Raw genomic sequence first — 20,298 nt, forward strand, 5'->3', positions numbered from 1 at the left:
CCCGCGATACCCGCTTGCTCTGGACATCTGACCTCTGCCCCTGTTGGTTGGGTGGTTCCTGGCTTATACTGTGTAGCCTGGGCCTACATCCAGAGCTGTCTCCTGTGGCTCCCCTTGTTGGGTGGAGCCTGGCTGGGACAAGCAGTCCTTCTGTTGGTGGCAGGGCTGTGTGGAGTGAGCAGGGACAGCTGGAGCCTTGACCAGAAGCCTGGCAGAAGGGAGGTGTTCGTTTAGAAACACGAAGGCCCCCGTCCAGGGAGGCACGGCAGTGTGCCTGCTGTGTTTATTTGACCCCAGAGGATTGGTGAGCTGCAGGAAGGAGGGGTGCTCCCTGACTGCTCCCCCACCCCAATCTCTTCTGTGTCTGTCAGTCTGCCTTGGGTGGGAACCAGAGTTTACGCCTCCGCGTGTGTTTCTCTGTGAAGGCTAAGTTTGGGAGCTCTGCCTTCAAAAGGGACCGAAGTGGGACATTCTGTTCAGAGGGTGTACTGTGTCGTCCCCACAGCCCCGGGTTGGGGAGTGTTTGGAAGTTCAGCGGACCTGCAGACCCCTTTGGAGAGGCAGATCACCTCAGCATGCTGGTAGCCCAAACAATAGGGGGTGACCTACTGCAGTGGTCCCAGCACCGGGCAGGGACCGTGTGGGTGGCCACTGCAGGCTGCTAGGTTGAGGGCTTTGGGTGAAGACAGGGCCGCCTTCTAATCCTGACTTCACCTCTTCTCCCTGCTCCTTAAATAAGAATAGCAAAGGAGCTGTCACCTTCCCATCCCTTCTGTCAGCCCTCCTCCACAGTCTGAGGACAGTCCCACCTTCTCCCTTCTCCCTCACCTGCTCCAGGCACCTCCGTCACTCTCTGCCCCACCTGCCTCCTTCTGATGCATCTGTCACACTTTTACCCTGCAGTGGGGACCGTCTTTGAGAAGTCAATTTTACTTCTCTATGAGGCTCTCAAGACCCTCTCAGGAGGATCTTGGGCGCTGTCTTCATCTCCAGCCCAGAGGGTTCCTCCAGTACCTTGTTATAGCAGGGTTGTAAGCCAGCGGTTCTGCTGCACATCTGAGGACCTGACCTACTGCCCTGGTGGTGGCCTGTACCCTCCATCTGGGGACACTGATCAGAGGTGGTGTTTGACCCTCTCGTATCACACAGCAGTTCACAATGGGGCAGAACCTGAACTTAGCACTTTCCAAACCCTGGGGGCTGGCACGGGCAGGTAACTCAAATACGGTGTGTGGGAGGCCTGGGGACCACAGGTGATTGCAGCCGACAAGGGGGGTCACGTGGAGAGAGAGGTGAGCTCTTTGTCCCACTTTTGGTAGTTTTGTCTTTCGAGACAGCGTTTCACCATGTAGCCCAAGCTGTCCTGGAACTCGCTCTATAGACCAGGCTAGCCTCGAATTCATAGATCTACCTGCCTCTGCCTCCCAAGTGCTAGAATTAAAGGCGTGTGCCACCATCACCACCCAGCTGAAACCTCAATATTTTGAGTGTGATAAAACTCAGGTAATGCGACCTTAACTGGTCCAGCTATGGCAGGTGGTCCAGGAGTATTAAGTCTTCAGTTACCTCCATCCCGCAGCACTGGCCGTCTTTGCAGATGGCTGCTCTGTCCTCCTTAGGTCCCCATCCCCTGCACAGTCATTCTATTATGTCCCATGAACTTGGTCTCTCTAGGTGCCAATCAGCATTTTAACAGATGTAGGCAGACTGGAATACCCAGAGAGAATTGAATATGCGGAGCTGTGATCTATGACCTGGGTCTATGAGAACCAGAGGTGTTTCTAGAAGCACCCGCTGTGGCCTCTGTTTACCCTAGGCAAGCATTGGGGGGTTGAAACCCTTGGCTTCTGTGTGCTAGCCAGGAATTCTGCGTGGAAACTACAGTCCAAGCCCTCTGTTTGCTTGGTGTTTTTTTTTTTTTTGTTGTTGTTGTTTGTTTTGTTTTTTTTTAAAGATTTATTTTATTTTATGTATTGAGTACACGGTAGTTGTCTTCAGACACGCCAGAAGAGGGCATCAGATCTCATTACAGATGGTTGTGAGCCACCATGTGGTTGCTGGGACTTGAACTCAGGACCTCTGGAAGAGCAGTCAGTGCTCTTAACTGCTGAGCCGTCTCTCCAGCCCTGTTTGCTTGTTACTATGGAGACCTAACCTCACTAAGTTCCCAGGCTAACCTTCAACTTGTGTAATCCCCCTGCCTCAGCTTCCTGAGTGCTGAGATTCTAGCCCTGCTACAGGGCCTGACTTGACTGTATGCTCATTAGTACTGCAGCGCAGTACCCCCACTAGGGTCAGGTCTGTACCCTGCGGTTTGAACATCAGTTCCTGCGTGTGATGTGTGATGCATGTAACGTGGACCTGAGACCACAGGGTAGGTAGCCGGCCACACATCTGTCTTCATATGGTCTGACGGCTGTTTGGCCTACCGCACACACTGGGTTGTTGTTTTGTTTTTCGTTTTCTGAGTCTTTAGGTTTTAAGATTTCTAGATGAGGAAGGCAGAGCTCTGAGAAGGATTTTCTCGAAGTCAGCCTCATGCCAGCGACTCAGGTGGTCAAGGCAGAAGCACCACAGGTTCATGGCCAGCCCAGGCTACAGAGTGAGCACAAGGATAGCCTGTGCAACTTGGTGAAACCCTGTCCCAAAGTAAAAGTCGAAGAATTCCTTAAATGTATTTTTTCTTACTATCTGCAGGTGATAAGAGATTTTTTTTTTTAAAGTGATTTTGTTGTTGTTTTGTTTTGAGCTCCCGAAAAGGGAACTTCAGGCAAATATCACGCTGGTGGGAAGAACAGAGAGACAATGTTCAGATGTGGTGTGTGCGTGCTTTGGGTGGCTCCTGTTGTGTGGTGTTGCTTTCCCAGGGCTGTTTGAGGACCTGCGTCTTATCCTGGGTATGGAGAGGCTGGTGCCAGCTGGCTCTTACCTGAGGGACCTGTCTTCTTTGTCCCCACTCTGGGATCACCCTGGACGGAGACCTCACTCTTACTTCATCGTATCCCCCATGGGGCCACGCCCTGCTCTTTCCCTCTGGTGGCACTGTTCCCAGGGGCCTGTCCCCAAGGCCAGGAAGCAGCTGCCTGTCTGCTGAGGAACTATGGCCTGGGCACAGAGCCCTGACTGTGTGGAGACCTGAGAATGAGAAAGGTCTTTGGTCAGCTAAGGAGCACATGTACCCTGTCATAGTGATAAGGCCACCAGCATTCATGGGTGCCCTTTGATACCCAAGACCCATAGATGAAAATTGTCCTCCCCTCTCTAAAGAGGTCCCAGGTCCACCAGGCCATGCTGGGACATAGCCCACCCCGGAGCCTGCAGTAGGAGCTTGGCAGGTAATCCCAGGGTCCTTTACTTTCCTGCCCAGCACATCCCAGTCTAGACGCCAGGCTCTAGGGCCCACAGTGGAACAAGACTCAGCTGACCGGAGGCCAGGGCTGGGGACCTCCTGCCTCTGCCTCCTGGCCACACCCCAGCCCTGTGAGGAGACTTCAAAGTTTATCTCCTGTGTTCTCACAGCCTCACCCGACTGCCTTTTCTGCCTTCTCTCCCTCTTCCTTCCCTCCCCCCTTCTCTCTCTCCCCTCTCATTCTTCCTCTCCCTTCCTTTCTAGTCCACCTCAGAGGAGCATGACCTTGTTCCTGGCCCGCCTGTCACAGGGTCCATCTCTCTTGGGAGGCTTCCCTGGGGGCTCCGGAGCCCTGAAGTCTCACCTAGCTGAGGGTCTCACTGTATATACCTGACTGTCCTCTGCCCTGTTCTGGTGGCCCTGGGTGGAGGTCCCAGGCCTAGCTCTTGCTTGGGTATTCCACACACGGGAGTCCTTAGTGGGCAGTCCACAGGTAGCAGTGTGTGGTTATGGGCATGACCTCAGGCTGTGGGAGGAGCTGTCAGAGTCCAGACTGAGGACTGGCAGGTACCTTAGGATGAGGTGACCCTGGTGGCTTTATGGGTAGATGCCACTCTCTCCTGACATAGACCCCATTCCTGTGGCAAGCTGGTGGGTTTCTGGGCCTCAGTCACAGGCTCTTAATCAAGGGGCACAGGGAAGAAAGAATAGAGGGGTCTGGGGCCCCTTACTTTGTGAATGAAGCACCCTGGGTCTCAGGGTCAGAACCGCTTTCCTTGAAGATCAAGGATGAGGTTCAGACCAGGTGAGCTGGAGGAGGGGAGGGGCAGTGTGTGTGTCCCAGGCACAGTGAGATCCTGGGTTCATCACCAGCACCCCAAAATGGACCTAAAGCAAACAGCATATGTCCACAGAGCTGTGCTGCACCCACTACTGGTGGGCACCCTATGTGCTTCCTGGCACTGGACTTCCTGTATGGGTGAATCAGGTGCTGCAAATCTTATGTCTGGTGTCCTCTAACCATTGTGTGTGTGGCTCTCTCCCTGCTACGGTGCTGATAGGCAGCCAACCAGCTTCCCCCCCTCCAACAAGTCTGTGATTGCATCTGGGTACCCCTCCCTCTCTCCTACCTGTAGGTAGGCCTACTGCATCATAGGCATCTCCTGTGGACACTCCCCAGGACCTGCCAGGCTGTTGTGGAGAGACCTGCTTCCTTGCGGCCTCACCATCATGCAGCCAACACACGTTGCTCCTGACTTTCTAGTCTCTATATCCTGGGATGTCAAGTGGCCTCTCTGGTTAAGGACCTGGCTGTCAGCTCCACCCTTGAGGACAGGCCATGTGCTGTCCAGGAGCTGCAGTAAACCCTGCTTCCTCTAGTGTTCCCACTCAGCAGGCTGGTAGGTAGAGTTCACATGGCTTCAGCTCTTCAGGGCATACCTAGCCAGCCACAGCCAGCCACAGCCAGCCACAGCCAGCCACAGCCAGCCACAGTCAGCCTGTGACATATGCTTTTCCTATAGAGCCTCAGGTGGGGCCTGGGATGGGGAATCCCTTGGGCCTCGAGTTTCATAGTACAGAAAGTTGAACCCCCAGGGAGAACACTATGGGAGATACCCCTGAGCCCCTTAGAACATTCTAGAAAGATGGCTTACTTGATCATAAAGCCTGCTTGTCGGTCATGTGTCTGTGTCTCACGCAACAGTTTTTTGTTGTTTTGTTTTTTTTTTTTTTTTTAACCTAGAGCTGAGGACCGAACCCAGGGCCTTGCGCTTGCTAGGCAAGCACTCTACCACTGAGTTAAATCCCCAATCGTGCCTGTGTCTCTTACAGCACTTTCTCCCGGGCACAGTGCATGAAGCCTGGGAGATGATGTTGTCCTCTGTCTTACTGAGGGAGAGCTCTGAGGGCTGCACAGCACGAGTTAGCACGCGCCGTGCAAGGCCAGCCCCCCTCTTCCTCCTTTCTTCTTTCTTCTTGGTGTCCCACTGGGCCCCAAGTGTGTTGGGGAGCTCCAGGGGTTGGAATTAAGACTGGGAGACAAGGCAGGATCCCTGAGACCGTTCTCTGGTGGTGGAATCATGGCAACCGCTTACCCTTTAGTTTAACAAGTCCTTATCCAGTGGCAATTGTTGCTCAGCCGAAGCAAGCTGGTTATCCTTCCCAGCAAGCTCCGGAAGGGCGAGCGGGTATGAGGAGCAAGGTCTCACACACACAGGATACAGCCTGCCACCTGGGTATGTGCTCGGGAGGAGGGCACGCAACACTGGGGACTTAGGAAAAGTTCTCTGGTGTCTTGGTATCTCTGCAGGAGGGACTGTCGGTCAACCCCAGGTATGAACGATGACCTGGGTGTGAACAGGTAAAGGGGTAGTGAGGGAAGGGCATCCATCCTAGATGGAGGAGACAGTGCAGTCAAAGGCCCTGAGGCAGTCAAAGGTGTAGCATGGAGACCTAGAGAGGAGAACACAGGCTGGGGGGGGGGGAGGGGGGGCGCCATCATGGTTTCCACTGGGGCTTTCATAGCTGTTTTCACCTCCTGAGATGCCTGTGGCTTGGGAGGGTGGGTCAGACTTAAACCACAGTGGGTAGAAGGAGACTTCTTGCCTTTGCTGAGCGGGGCCTCCTCGAGTTTGGCATCCTTCCCCAGGTTCCCAGCTCATCTTGGATGCAGTTGGGAACCTGGGTAGGGTCAGGATGCTGATACAAGTTCGTTTCCTTTGGTCAGGCACCGGCCTGGAGAGGGGGCCGCCGCCTCTCCTGCCTCTGCTGTCCTCCTGGCCCGCTCCTCGGACTCCTGGTTCCTCCTTGAGAAGGGACAAGCTTCAGGCTGCCAAGACAGATAGGTATTGCCGCTCCGGAGTCTGCCAGTGCCCCTCCAGGGTAGGCAGAGCACAAGTTCCCAGCGAGCCTCCCGAGCCAGGAGCACACACTGTTCACAGCCTCAGGCAAGTGGTTCTTGGCTCCAGGGTGGCAGGCTGGCCTCACTGTGACATGTTTACTGTCCAGACTCTTGGCAGGCTGTGAAGGGTCTCAAAGACGGGGATAGGCCGGTGCTCTCCCCTGGGAGAGGCAGAGGATGGGGCTCCCTGTGGCGCTGTTTCCACAAGGGCTCTCTTCTGTTCCTCTCTGCCAGAAGGGCTGGTATTCCTGGGGAGGAGGGGGAGTGTATTAGGACTTTGGAAGCATGAGGTCTTTGGGCCCATGGACCTATGGCACTGAGCCCTCCTGCCCTGTCTGTCTCTCAGTCCTTTGACAACACTCTGCTGAAGCCAGGTACATGCTGCCTGTGACGGTAACGGCATAGTCAGTCCTGACAGTCTAGCTGGGACTGTGTCCCTGGCTCCCCGGCTCTAGCTGTGAAACATTTGCTTACAGTGTCTCAGCCCCACTGTGTGTCTTGTGAGTGGATAGAGGGAGGGTCCCCCCACCCCCGGCCCTCCAGGATCTAGATCAAACCCAGGCCTGCTCTGGCAGAGCAGCCAGCTCTGTCCAGTCCTATCCTCTGCTCTATCCGTAGAACAAGACGAGTGGTGCACACCTGTCTGGCGTCCCTCTCCAGGCTGTTCCCCTTGGCTCTTTGTTTGCCTACCAAAGTCACCATGTGCGCCTGTGGTGGGAAACCCGCGGAGGACGGCTGAGGCTGAGGCATTGCCCACAGACGCCCGGGTCAGGTCCAGGTATGAAGGACACAGTGCTGTGGTGTCACTGCAGGGCAGCTGGGCTGGGCTTCCTGACCTGGTTCTTGTCTGGGGCCTCACTCAGGGAGCTACAGAAGGGGTTAATGAATGCCAAGGGAAGCTCAATGAGGCTGGTGTCCAGGCCATAGCTGTCATACGGCATGGGCAGCACTGGGAGGGGAACCAGATGGCTCGAACTTGTCCTTGTGTCTGGTCCTCCATCTCCTTGATGGCTGGCCCCATTGGCGTCTCAGAGGCCCTCTGTCCTGCCCTGAGTGTTCTAGATGGTACAGGGCCATACCACATGCCTGGGCTTCACTCTTTCATGGTTCTGGCCAGTTTGTCACCATGAGGTCCTCAAGGCCACCAGGCACTGTGTCTCCTGGTGTCACCATACCTACCCTAGGAGCTCAGTGTGTCTCATTGTTACCAGGACCCTCAGACTACATGGGCTCTTCGAATGTATAGCCCCACTCCCCTGCCACCTTCCCTGCAGGCTCCTCCGTGTCCTTGTCTCTGCCCCCCATGTTCCTTTTTAAATGATCTCAAAGGACCTCAGTGTGGGCCTCAGTCTTGGGACCCTCTGTTCTGTTTCTTCCATTTTTTAAAATCTCTGTGACCTTTTAAATATTAATTTATGTTATATTTTGTTTGTTTGGGGGAGGGTGTGTAGAGGTCAGATACAGCCTGGGGGAGTCACTTCTCTTTCACCTTAGGGTCCTAGGGACCAAACTCAAGGTGTCGAACTTGAAGGCGAATGCCTTTATCTGTCGAGCCATCTCTCCGCTTTACAGTCCTTTCTCTCAGTAGGGATTGGGGTGGGGAATGTATTCCCTCTGTAGGACTCAGGTCCAAGTTCATTGAACATCAGCTACAGGGAGATCCAGAGGGCAACACACACACACACACACACACACACACACACACACACACACACACACACACAACGTGCACACGCCCTTGAACCATGTGCAAGCCCAACAGCCCCATTTTCCAGATGAATAAATTAAGACCCGAGGTAGTCAAAGGGGATCAGGGCAGTCCTGGGACTTGAACCTAGGTCGTAGGGTTATTACTTTTTAGCTCTAGGGCCACTGCTTCACTACCGCTCCGATGGCCACCACGTGGGAGAGACTTTGAGTCTGCGCTGACTTGTGAGTGGCTCTACCCTCTGCCTCTCTCTTCTCCCCACCACCTTCTGTTCCAAATTAGACCTGAGCCTTCTGCAATGCTGTGGAGTTCCAGAAATGGCTTTAGCAGAGCCTGGAGCACCTGGCTGGCCCACATGTTGTCCCCACAGCTGCTCAGCCCACCTACTGTAACCCTAGATCTGAGGCTTAGCCTCTGTGTGTGATCTCCAGGTCGGGAGGCAAAGGCCCAGCCGTCAGCTTGATATGATCTGTGCTAAGTCTCAGGGTCTGCTGGGAGAGCCTGGCCCACCGCTGATGAGGCACTAGGCCCAGAAAATGACCAAGAAGTGTCCCCAAACTGTGGCCCCAGAGGCTGGTGCCAAACTGCCTGTCTCAAGACTACGACAGAACAGGCCATTGAAATGAGAAGTTTTTGTTTGGTTTCTCTGGAGGGACAGCCCATGTGAAATTATAGGGGGGGATTTATCGGTTGGCTTGGCTTCCATGATGGGGCTGGGCAGTCCTACAGTGATCTGTAGACTGGAGGGCTAGAGAGCCTGGTAGCCATGGACTCTGTGAACTTGGATGTCTGAGAACAAGGAGGACCCATGGTGTGGCCACAGTCTGGGACTTCAGGCGAGAAGGTCCCTGGGGAACCTGTGTGGAAGGGATGAGGACGCAGGAGTCTGATGTCTGTGGCCGAGAGGAATGGGAGAGCAATTACCCAGTCTCTTGTTTGGGCTAAACCCTGAGCAAGCTGTGTGGTCTTGGAGAGGTTGCTTTGCTACTCTGTTTGGGCCCAGTTTAGGCTTTCCCGGTATTGGTTTGTGTAATCTCGAGTTATTTATTGAGCACCTACTACGTGTCCTGAGCTCTGTGTTCCAGTCACTCTTTCTGCTAGCAGGGAGTGATTTGGGACTAGAAGGTCTCAAGGCCACAGAGGCGGAAGGCTTCTCTGTGCGTCCTCAGCTTCAGTCATAATAACTTCCGTCTGGTGGATGACACCCACTCTGGGTGGAATTGTGACCTCCAAGTTGGAATGGGATGTTCTAACCCTGTGCTCCAAAGAGTGGCTGTGGTGAGCAGGCTTTCTAGAAGATGAATGATAAAAACAGCCGCGTGGTTGCCCACTCCACGCCGACCAGGTCCTTACAGGAAGCCATGGTACAGTGTGTGAGGAAAAGAAGCTTGGGGATTGGCCATCGGCAGTGACACTAGATGTAAGCTGAGGAGGAAGACCCGTCAGGCGTCCGCACGCAGAGTGAAGTCTGAAGACGCGGCCATCTGTAGTGCTTGTTACGAGGGCCAAGCAAGCGGGAGCAACGTGCCACAGACTTTACACGGGGTGATGTGGATCGTCTGCTTCTCACTGTATGGTTGGTCATGTGACTCGTTATTCTGAATGCCATGTTGCTGTACCCAACAGTGACATTTGCTGGGTACCTTTACAGCCTCCTTCCTGTCCCTGACTGTGACCGCGTGCTTACTCCTAGACCACCGGTGTGTGTCTTCCTCGGTTAGGTGCTCACATCCTGTGTGTGGAGGAGCCTACAGCCCTGGAGAGCACAGAGCCAGGCCTCAAGTAGGATCTCACTGGGGCAGAGAGTCAGGGGACACTGCCAGGACCGGCAGAGTCCTCGGGAGCTTGTCTTACAGGCCTGGGATGGCTGGATTGTGTTACACATGTGTTACACATGTTCATAGGCCCTGCAGGGTCTCCCTTGTGTCTCTCTGTGGCCTGTGTGTGTCCAGTTAGGCCAGATACACAGTATGGGATGGACAGACAGACAGACAGAGGTAGGAGCCTGATGGAATGGCAGTGAATAAGGAGAAGCAGCTCCGAGTAAGGCCGGTCCTCCCTGCCCACTCCTCCCCTTTCTCTGCCTCCTCTTTCTCTTTCTCTCTCTCATTACTTTTCTTTCCCTCTCCTCTCTTACCTTCCCCTCCCATCTCCTTCCTCTTCTCCACCCTTTCTCCTCATCTCCCTTCCTCCCCTCCCTCCTCTCCCTTTTCCCTCCTCCCCTCCCTCCCCTCCCTCTTCTCTCCTTTCCACCCTCCCCTCATGGGAAGTGGATAGGTAGAGGCCTGGGGCCTGGTAAAATGCCTCGGAGGAAAGAACGAAAGACCCAGCTACTTTGGGAGCCTCGGTGCTAGTGCAGAAACCACAATGGCCCCTGCTGCAGGCATGCAGACCACAGGCACGGGTTGCTCAGCAAGCTGGGTGGTTATCGTTTCAGTTCTGTAGTCCCAGGGGTCAGGCCCCTGCCCCTCAGCTCCGAAACACCATGTCCTCGGTCAACACATTTGGCCGTTCCATGCCTCATGGCTGTCAACTGTAAAATGTTTACAAAATGGTCTCCACCCTGCACGGTTGCAGGAGGGGCCAGTCAGACAGAAAGAATGATGTTTATCTATTATTATTATTGTTGTTGTTATTATTATTAGTCACACAACAAACACCTGTTCCGTGCTGCGCTCTGTCCCTGGCCTCCCGGAGCCGGCACTCCCATGACTGTTACTGTTGAGCGTTAATTTATGCTGAGTTGGCTCAGGAAGGGTAGCTGGACACTCTCCACTCCTCCCTCTACCCTTGCCCACCCCTCCCCCCTCCCCCCTCCTCCAATCCTGTCAGTTCTGTTGGAGAACAAGAGCCGGCTGCTGTTGCTGCTGCTGGCTGTGACTCAGACCTGAGGCTCAGCGCCTTGGTCACTGGGGTTTGGCCTGTCTAGAGTCTCCTGGTATAGGGTTGCTGGGCCTGGAGACCAGCCTGTGAGCCCAAGAGTCAGCCAGAAACAGGGGAGACAGCACCACAGGGACCACCTGGTCCCTAGAAGTGCCTCCTTGTCCCCCAGCGACCACCCAGACATCCAGAACCTCAACTCTTCTCGTTCTTCCTCACAGCCCTCCAACCCTACAGAAGCTAGAAGTTAGACCGCTGTTCGTTAGGCAGTCAGCTGTGCAAACTAATTAGTCTCCTGCAGGCTGGTCACATGACCCAAGCCCCTGAAGCCTCCCCTCCAACCCCAGGAGAAGTTTCTTCTCTTCTTCCCATGGCCCGAATGAGAAACAGACACAGAGAGGTAGCGCTTTCTTTCCATGGGCACACAGCCGACGTGGAGGCTCCTCTGACCAAGCAGTGGCTTCTAGATCCTGTGAGGAGCTAACACCCTAAAACTCCAGCCTTCCGGGGAGCCCCAGTTTCCCACCTGTTTGCCCTCAGTGTCCCTAGCTTTTTGGAGGCTTTGCACCCCCTTTCCTTGACTTTGGGAGTTGAGAAAGCAGCTCATGTTGGAGGGAAGAGGAGTTTGATAGGAACACAGGGGTGACAGTGGGCCCCTGCTGCGGGGTCCCGTGTGACCCCTGTTTGGTCCTGGGGTCATTGCAGTAGCTAATAGGACTCTTCTCTGCCCCTCAGTGTCCCCAGGTTGAAGGTATAAAGGGTCCCAAAGCTTGTCACCTTGATCAGCACTTGACTGATCTATCTGTAGTTTTGGGGACAAAGGCTGAGTTAGGGACCCAGCAGCCTCTCATCCCTAGGTAACTGCTTGGCAGCCATGAGAAACCCTTAGTCTGAAGTCTCATCCCTCAGTCGGTGTTCCTGGATTATGTTGGGAGGTCCTTGATGCTTGGCACCCCAGCTCTGTGAGTCTGACCAAGGTCCCAGGTCCCGGATGAGCTTGACTCGCCCATAGCACATGCACACATTCGAGGGAAGGTACTGGCCACCCCTGTGAACTCAGCCTCCAGATCTGCCCTGTGTGCATGTCAGGGGTCTATGCACGATTTGGGCTGCTTCGCGCCTATGTGTCTCCCTACCAGGACCTTGTGCACGCACCGAGACAGGTTTGCTGGAGCGGGGCAGAGCGCAGAGCAGAGATACTTCGCCTGGCTTATCGGTAGGAGTCGGGTTCATTACGTCATCATGGATCCTTCAGCATCAGGGTGACCCTGGGCACAGCTCCCCAAAGACATCTCAGGGCTTTTTCTGTGTTTAGTAGTACCATTTTCATGGCCGCTGCAGACTCTGAGTAAGAGGGGTAGAGAAGCTGGCAAGGATTACAGATTCAGGAGGGGTTGTACAAATCCCCGAGACTCCTCCGAATGCCTAGGGTGGGAGTCTTTCTATCCCAGAGACTCCACCACGAGTCCCAGGCTTCGGCACTGGAGCACAGAGGTCACACCCCAGCTGTGTACCCCGGTGGCCCAGCACAGGTGCTCCCTCTTAGGACCCACGTCATTCCTTTGTTGATGCTCCAGTTTTGTGAGCTCATGTGGGAGGCAGTGACTGTTCGTACAAGCTCAGGTTTGTAGTAACCTGCGGAGTGCCAGGTTCAGCTCAGGGATATACCATGCCGGTCGGGTCGTTCGTCTGGGGAAGGCTCTGGGGCCGCTTTCTCGGTGCAATGCTCTGCCCGTCTGTGTCCCCTCCAGCTTTCTGCCTCATCGTGGGCAGTGTTCCTCCCCCCCCCCCCCCGAGCTGGGGACCGAACCCAGGGCCTTGTGCTTCCTAGGTAAGTGCTCTACCACTGAGCTAAATCCCCAGCCCCACAGTGTTCCTTTTGTACACATCGTCACAAGTTTCAGCTCCTGGTAGACACCCTCTGCATGTTTTTATAACAACCAAACAAGCAGCGGAAGTCTGTATTCTATGTATTCTGAAGTCCTTTGAGGACTTAAAATACAAATCAGTGCAAGAGGTTGGAGAAACAGCTCAGGCTGGTATGCACAAAGCCCTGGTTCCACCCTCAGCACCCCAGAAGCCGGAGGATCAGGAGTTCAAGGTCACCTCTGGCTGCATAACAAGTTCAAATCCAGCCTGGGCTACATGAGACCGTTATCCTTTAAAAGAAAACTTTTTTGAAGCTTTGGTTGAGTTGAACATAATTTGGGTAGATTTGGGACCCAGATAGACTCACGGCATCAGACTGATGTCCTTGACCCACTGTCCAGCCGTCTGCAACCACCTTACTCTTATCCCAGACCCCTCTGGCACCAGCATGCATCTGCTCATAGCCCCTGCTCCCACCTCTTCTGACTCCAGGTCTCCTAATGGCTAATGGCCCATGAGTAATCCTTATTCTCTCCATGTTTGCTTACTGGACCCCTCTCCCATGGCTGTTTCTTTCCCTCTGGCATTTTATACCCAGGTTCCTACCCTTGCAGGACACGGGCACGGTCCACGCTTGTACCCACTTTACAAATGACTTGCCCAAGGCTCAAAGCTGCTCTTCTCAGTTTCTGTCCTGGTTTCCTGGCCCCCTGGATAACATGAACTTTTGGGGAGGAGCAGGCATCAACGTTTTCCAGGATGACCCAGCCTAGGGAAGGAGCTCCATTTAGATGTTTCAGGTGTACCCGCCAATGTTTTATCCCCCACCCAGCAGGCTGCAGCTGTCCCACCTGGTGGCCTGTGTCACCACAGCTGGTGTGGAATGCTCCTGGCTGAACCCTCCAAGTACCCTCCGTCCACCAAACTCTCCCGGGCAGGAGGGGAATCCCCTGTCCTCTCCACCAACCAGAAGCCACAGTGGCTTATCCCGCTCTGGTCCCCTCAGCAGTGGGTGGCTGTAAAAATAGTGCTGGGTTTCAGCTGGAGCCACGGGGCTGGCGGGGGGTCGGTGTCCCCTCCTGGAGGAATCACCCGCCACATGTTGCCAGGAGCCTTGGCTGGGAGAGGCAAGCGCAGCTCCAGGCCGGCGAGCGGCGGCCGCGCAGATGGAAACCCGATCAGTGCCGCGCACAGACTGTTTGATTTATTTTAAAATCAAGCAGATGGCTGTGGTGGGGTTTGTTTAAGTTCAGCTCAGAACCGGGCCCTCGGCCAGAAGCCTCAGGCAGCTGCGCCAAAAATTTTTCAATGACTTTGGTCAGCAACCCACCTCTTCCCTCCCTGTATGAACTTCAGCCCTGCCACACACAGGGAGGCCTTCTAGGGCCCTCACCAGGGTTGGCCCCTTTGTCTCTGTCTTGCTGGGTCTGTCTCCCCTCCATCCCCCCCCCCCACTCCCCACCACCCCCACACTCACAAACCTCATCTTTCTGCCCCTCCTGGTGTGAGTCTGGGTGTCTGTCTCTGTATCCCCCCACTGCTTCCTCCCCACCCCTCCCTGTCTCAGGAACTTTCCAGAATCATCCTCCTGTTCCCCACTTTCTCCAGCTTCCTCACACCCTGCCCCCACCCTCCTGCTCCCCCAGAAGCCCCTCCCCCCATCCAGCAAGGCTCATGGGAGAACAGCCAAGCCTTTGTGGCATTTGGGCCTGTCCCCTCTCTGAGACGCCTGTGGCTGGGAAAACCAGGCCCCCAGCTATAAAATCCTGGAGCCAGCCTCTGGGTCAAGTGGCCTGGCCCGCCCAAAGGCAGGGAGGCCAGGGAAGTGGCCTTCTGGTCACAGGTCACCCTCTGCAGCTGTCCTCCTCCTTTGCTGGGGGCGGGGTGGCCTGTGTTGTGGGAGGAACCCACTGTGCAGCTGGCTCACTGGGGAGGTCAGCTGCTCCAGAAAGACACACACACCGGGTGCATACACACACACACACACACACACACACACACACACACACACAGACTCACATACACACTCAACATGTACTCACACACTCACTCACATGCACATATACACACACACTCACTCATATACATATACACTCACACACTCATTCACACACACACATATTCACATACACATACTCACATACACACTCATTCACATACACACACATACACTCACACACACTCATTCACACACACATATTCACATACACATACTCACATACACACTCATTCACATACACACACATACACTCACACACACTCATTCACACACACACATATTCACATACACATACTCACATACACACTCATTCACATACACACACATACACTCACACACACTCATTCATATACACACATACTCACACACACAAACAAACCTGCTTTGCACACCCAAGTAGCTCTTACCTACCTACAGTCCAGGGAGGCCAACCTTGGTTTGTCCTGCTGTCTCTTTTGCCAACCAAGGCCCCTAAATAAGATGAGGCTATAAGTGGCAGCTCTCTTAGACCCCAGCTCCCCAGGAAAGGCGGAACACTACACGGAATTCCCCCAGCACAACCTCTACCTGGGCAAGAGGCCAGAGCCTCATCAGGCCCTCTTGGAGCTCTGGGTCTCTTTCTGCCTCTGGGTAGAGAGGCTGGAGCCAGATTTCTGACTCAGCCATTTTCCCACAGCATCACGGTGGACAAGCTGGGCCAGTCTGGGGAGGGTGGGAGAGGGACACCTAGACCACCCTGGCTCATGGCTCCTCTCGGTCTACAGAGGTCTGGGCTGAGCAAGCTTCTTGGCTGAGAAAAGAAAGGTAACCACATTTCTTGTTCCTGCTCTTAGGTCACACCACTGTGACAGGGGAGAGCCCTGGTGTCAGTGGCCTCTTTGTTCTCCTGCGTCCAAGTGACAGCATTCACATCCTCTTGGGGCCATACCCTGCCGCTTACTACTCAGACTCTGCCCTGCTCCGGGGCCTCTGGGATACATCTCTGTAAGAAGCTTGGTGCCCTGACAGATATTTGAGGACCCTGGGCTGATGCATACCCCACCACCCAGGCCCCCCAAGCAGTCCCCATGCTTTCACTCTAAGTCACACCCTCTGAAGATTCCCACGAGAACCCCGCCAGAATGCTTATGTCTGATTCCCACCCGACAGCCATGCCGGCATCTGCTGGGGCTCAGTTTGGAAACTGCAGGCGGTTTCTGTGCCCTTGCGGGAGTGAGACCCCAAAAGCAGGAGAGACGGCCTGATTAAACATGTGTCCCGTGAGGGTCCAGCTCAATGGGTTGGGACTCGTCTGCTTGTTTATTTTCCTTTGTACTATCCGTCCCCCACTGTTTGCCTGGTGGTCCCTGGAGCCTCCCCACCACAGATCCCCTCAGAGACCCTTACATTCACCACCTGGGCCCTCCTCCTCACTGCTTGGTCCCTGAAGGCAGAAATGAGTGTGTGGACCCAGTGTGTGTGTGTGTGTGTGTGTGTGTGTGTGTGTGTGTGTGTTTGCACTTTTCAGGAGCTTTTGCTAGTCTTTGTTTATCACCCCCACCCCCACCCCCGTTCTTGTGCCAAAAGCAGTTCTTGCCTCAGTGTATGGTGGGCAGGAACCATATGCTGCCAACTCAGAAGAGGCAGCCCAGGCCAGCACCTGTGTCACCGTGCAACCCCCTGGACTCCAGACCTTGAGGGTACCAAATGGAGCCTTCACTGCCTTTAAAGATACTTGGCTGCTTTTATTTATTTATTTATTTTATTTTCTTTTGTTCGGAGCTGGGGACCGAACCCAGGGCCTTGCGCTTGCTAGGCAAGCGCTCTACCACTGAGCTAAATCCCCAACCCCACTTGGCTGCTTTTAAAAAGAGAAATATGGGCTGGAGAGATGGCTCAGAGGTTAAGAGCACTGACTGCTCTTTCAGAGGTCCTGAGTTCAAATCCCAGCAACCACATGGTGGCTCACAACCATCTGTAATGAGACCCGATGCCCTTTTCTGATGTGTCTGAAGACAGCTACAGTGTGCTTAATAAATAAATAAATAAATAAATCTTTAAAAAAAAAAAAAAAGAGAAATATACTTACCACTGCTAGAGATTGAACCCAGGGCCCTGTGTGTGCTGGGCGAAGTCTGCACCACTCAGTTATAGCCAACCCTTGGTTTCTGAGACAAGGCCTCACTGAGTAGCCCAGGCTGGACTAGAATGTGCACTAACCTGCTGAGAGCTGGGCCTTATGAGCACGGAGCACCATATTCAACTTCCGCTCCCCCCCCCCCCGCCCCCCCCCTTGTGTCTGCTGGAACCTGGGCTGCCCTTGGATTTCTACTTCTGTTACCGCCTCCTGAGTGCTGGGTGTGGCAGGCACCACCACACTCAGTATAAACTCAGCATAAGCAGGGCGGGGGATGCCACTCAGGGCTTCACTTACGTTAAGCACACACTCTCCACTGACCTTCAGCGCCAGTCCTCAAACCCGGGTTTGAGTTGTGGCAAAGCCAACAGGGCATGTTGCCTACCTAGATTTCACAGCACACTCCACACACGCGGCGTGCGGGCTCCCTCTGCTCTGTTCCAGAACTTTCTCACACCTCAAAAGGATGTCCTGTGCCCACTGCCATCCTGGTTCCCAGGATATTTGGGGCAGACGCACTTTCTCACTAGCCAGTGTGGCATGTGGCATGTCTCTGACGCCTTGGAGAAGGAAGTACTGTGGGGTTCCTGGGGGGAGGGACATGTTCCAGATGCTGGGAATGACTGAGGCGGGACATGGTGGGTGTAGAGGGGTTGGGAAGGCAGGAGAGGAAGTGGGGGAGCACACAGGAGAGTTCTGGGAGCCAGACTCATTTAAGCACCCGAGGTCTGCTTGGCAGCTAAGCGCTTTTTCTATTTGGGCTCTGCTTCAGGCTCCGCGTGTTGGCTGCCTGTACTCCCGTTGGGAGCTCACAGCTTCACTTGGTTAGTTTGCGCCCGGCTCCCCAGTTTCCGGTATACTGAGCCTGGAGCGAGATCGAGAGCTGCATTCCCTTCGCTCACACTGAAGAGGGTCGCTGAGCACCTACTGTTTGCCGGGTGCTGTTCTGGGGGAGCCTCCCCAACTAGAATGGTGCCTAGTGATTTCCTCTCTTAGCCAGCCACGCGATCCCTTGGCTCAGGCAGAGAGCCTGCTCTTTACGATGCATCCACCCAGTCCGCCGTATGACAGATATCCCTGTTTGGCTGGTAGACTCTGGTCTTCTCGGATTCTCTGGGGTGGAGCTTGAGAGTCAAGGAGGCCCTGCTGAGGTTCTCTGAGGTCGAGTTAGCCACGCTGGGTGGCTAGCTGCTGGTCCCACATGTCCGGTGGCAGGAAGGCCCCTTCTCTTGTCACGGGGTCTCCTGTGGGGCTTGGAAGGGGTTCCTCCCCCTGGCAGCTGCTTCCTGGTGCTATTGAGGCACATGCTGTATCTCCCGGGAGATCGTTGTATCACGGCGTGACCCAGAAGCCACATTATGTCATGGTCTGGTCCCTCACATGGCATTCTGTCACCAGAGGGCAGAGTCCATGGAAAAGGACTCTTGGGGTTCATTCTCCGTGGTTTCCCTGCCACCCCTAGATCCACCACCTTCCTCGTAGGTGGCTATGGGCGCTATAACTCTAAATTTATCTGAGCTCAGAAAGTGGTTGATTTCTGCAAAGGGAAAACAAAGGCAGAGCAGGCAGCCCATCGTTGTGGCTAACGGGCTAAGAATAAGGTGGGAACCCTGGGTCTGCTACCCCCCAATGTCTGGGTGACCTCCGGCAAGCATCTCACCTCTCTGGACCGCAGATTCCCTCTGGTAACAGAGAAGTCATAGCTGATCCTGGCTGTGGTGGAACTTCAGGTGGAGCTCAGAGGGAACAGGGTGTGGCATGCGGTCAGCTCTGATCGTCCCCCATGCAGGTCACACCGTACTACCTATGGTGGTGTCCTACCCCACACACCTTTACTGGGGAAGCAGTGAGAGATTTTAGGGGTGGGGTTCTTCGACAGGGTCCATCATCTGCCAAAAAGCCTGAGGTCATCTGGAAAGGAATAAACAAGGCAGGAAGCACTCAGCTCCACCTAAAACTCCCTTGCCTGACTGCCCGGCGAGCCGCCATTGCCCTTCGTCTGTCTAACCACATGACAACCTATCCACCTACCCACCCACTCACCAGTCTGTCTGTCCATCCACCCATCAATCCATCTATCTGTCCTCCCTCTATCCATCCTCCCGTCTGTTCATCCATCCATCTGTCCCTCCATCCACCCATGCATTCAACCACCTATCCATTCACCTACCCAGCCACCTCTCTGACCATCCATCCGGTCTCCGTCTCCCATTCATGCATCTGACGACCTGTTTGTCCACCTGTCTATCCATCCAGGGGTGTGCGCACACAGGTGAGTGAGGAGAAGAGACCCACTGGCTGAGCGCTAGGAGAGGAGGAGGTTACTGCTGACACAGGGCGCAAAGCTTCTGTTCGGAAAGTGATGCCAGAGATGGAGACTTGTTTCTGCCTCAGTTTCCCCACCGACAGGCATCGAGCCTTATCAGAGGCCAGTGTGGAAAGAGTTAAGCAGCCTGTGGCCAGTCATGCAGGACATGGGCCTGTGCCACACCACAGGGCAACTGTTCCCCTCCGCATTGGAGGCTGCCAGCTGGGACTGCCTCCTCGTGTCCTAGGGGCTGGAGAGACCTCCCTTTCCCACCCAAGAGCAAACCACCAGTCGGGGAGCCAGTGAGCAGGCAAGGCCATGAGTGTTCACCCGTGGCTGCCCACACGGTGGTGTGGTCCTACGGCTGCGACACGGGCTCCCACCGGCCGGCCAGCCAGCAGCAGACTAGAGCCAGCGGCAGCCTTGGCACGGCTCACAGGATCCAGTCAGCACAGACCTGGTGTTGCCAAGACTGGGAGCAGCCTTGCACTGCTCCTGTTCAGCTCCTGCAGCCTGGGCCCAAGGTCCCACCCTACCCCCAGCCTCTCTAGGGGTTCCCTCCTCTTTCAAACCCCACATCCTCTGACTGTGCATATGACATTTTTGGTCTCCGTGGGGGGGACAGGCTGATGGAAGATGGCTGCTCAGTGGGAGTCTGGTCTGGGGCGCCTGTCCTGTCTGTACTTACACAGCAGGTCTGTATTATAGCGGATAGATTCTTTTTACATAGGGGGAAACTGATGCTTGCAAAGGTGTCCTGTCCCTCCTCTCACTCCGAACTACTGGATTTTGCATTTGAGTACATACTGTAGGGTCAGCCTCTAGAGATAACTTCTATGTGTTTGCAGCTGGCTCAGAGCTGAGCTTCTAGAAGGTTCTAAGTCGGTATTATCTCGTAATATATTGGAAAGGCTTTTACCTACTGCATTCTCTTTTGGGAAGGGACACAAACCCAACCCTATCTTGTTTAAGCCCAGGAGGTCTGTTGAGACCCATCCTCTCAGAGATGGCCACTGGCAGGTGGGAGTTGATGTCTAGTGATCCTGGGGACTGGGGAGAGATTCCTAACCAGTGCCCCAAGCAGACTCTAATCAGCTGCCTTGGGACACATGGCTATGCTTGTAAAGGAGACAAGAGCATGTTGGTTGACAGCCCCAGGGGCAGGGA

General features: G+C 54.6%; 1 protein-coding gene and 1 long non-coding RNA gene across 2 annotated transcripts in view; one reads left to right on the forward strand and one right to left on the reverse strand.

The window, feature by feature from the left end:
• The window catches only part of Gse1 (Gse1 coiled-coil protein), a 355,080-nt gene that overhangs the window by 22,286 nt on the left and 312,496 nt on the right, over positions 1-20,298 (forward strand). The window lies entirely within an intron of this gene.
• On the reverse strand, positions 18,560-19,062 carry LOC147999487 (uncharacterized). The gene is made up of 2 exons (XR_015644215.1): positions 18,994-19,062; positions 18,560-18,734 (listed from the first exon to the last, which is right to left on the reverse strand). It is a non-coding gene; the product is annotated as an uncharacterized LOC147999487 (long non-coding RNA).

The sequence above is a fragment of the Rattus norvegicus genome, chromosome 19 (assembly GCF_021556685.1).
Source record: "Rattus norvegicus strain SHRSP/BbbUtx chromosome 19, alternate assembly SHRSP_T2T, whole genome shotgun sequence".
Classification (NCBI taxonomy): Eukaryota; Metazoa; Chordata; class Mammalia; order Rodentia; family Muridae; genus Rattus; species Rattus norvegicus.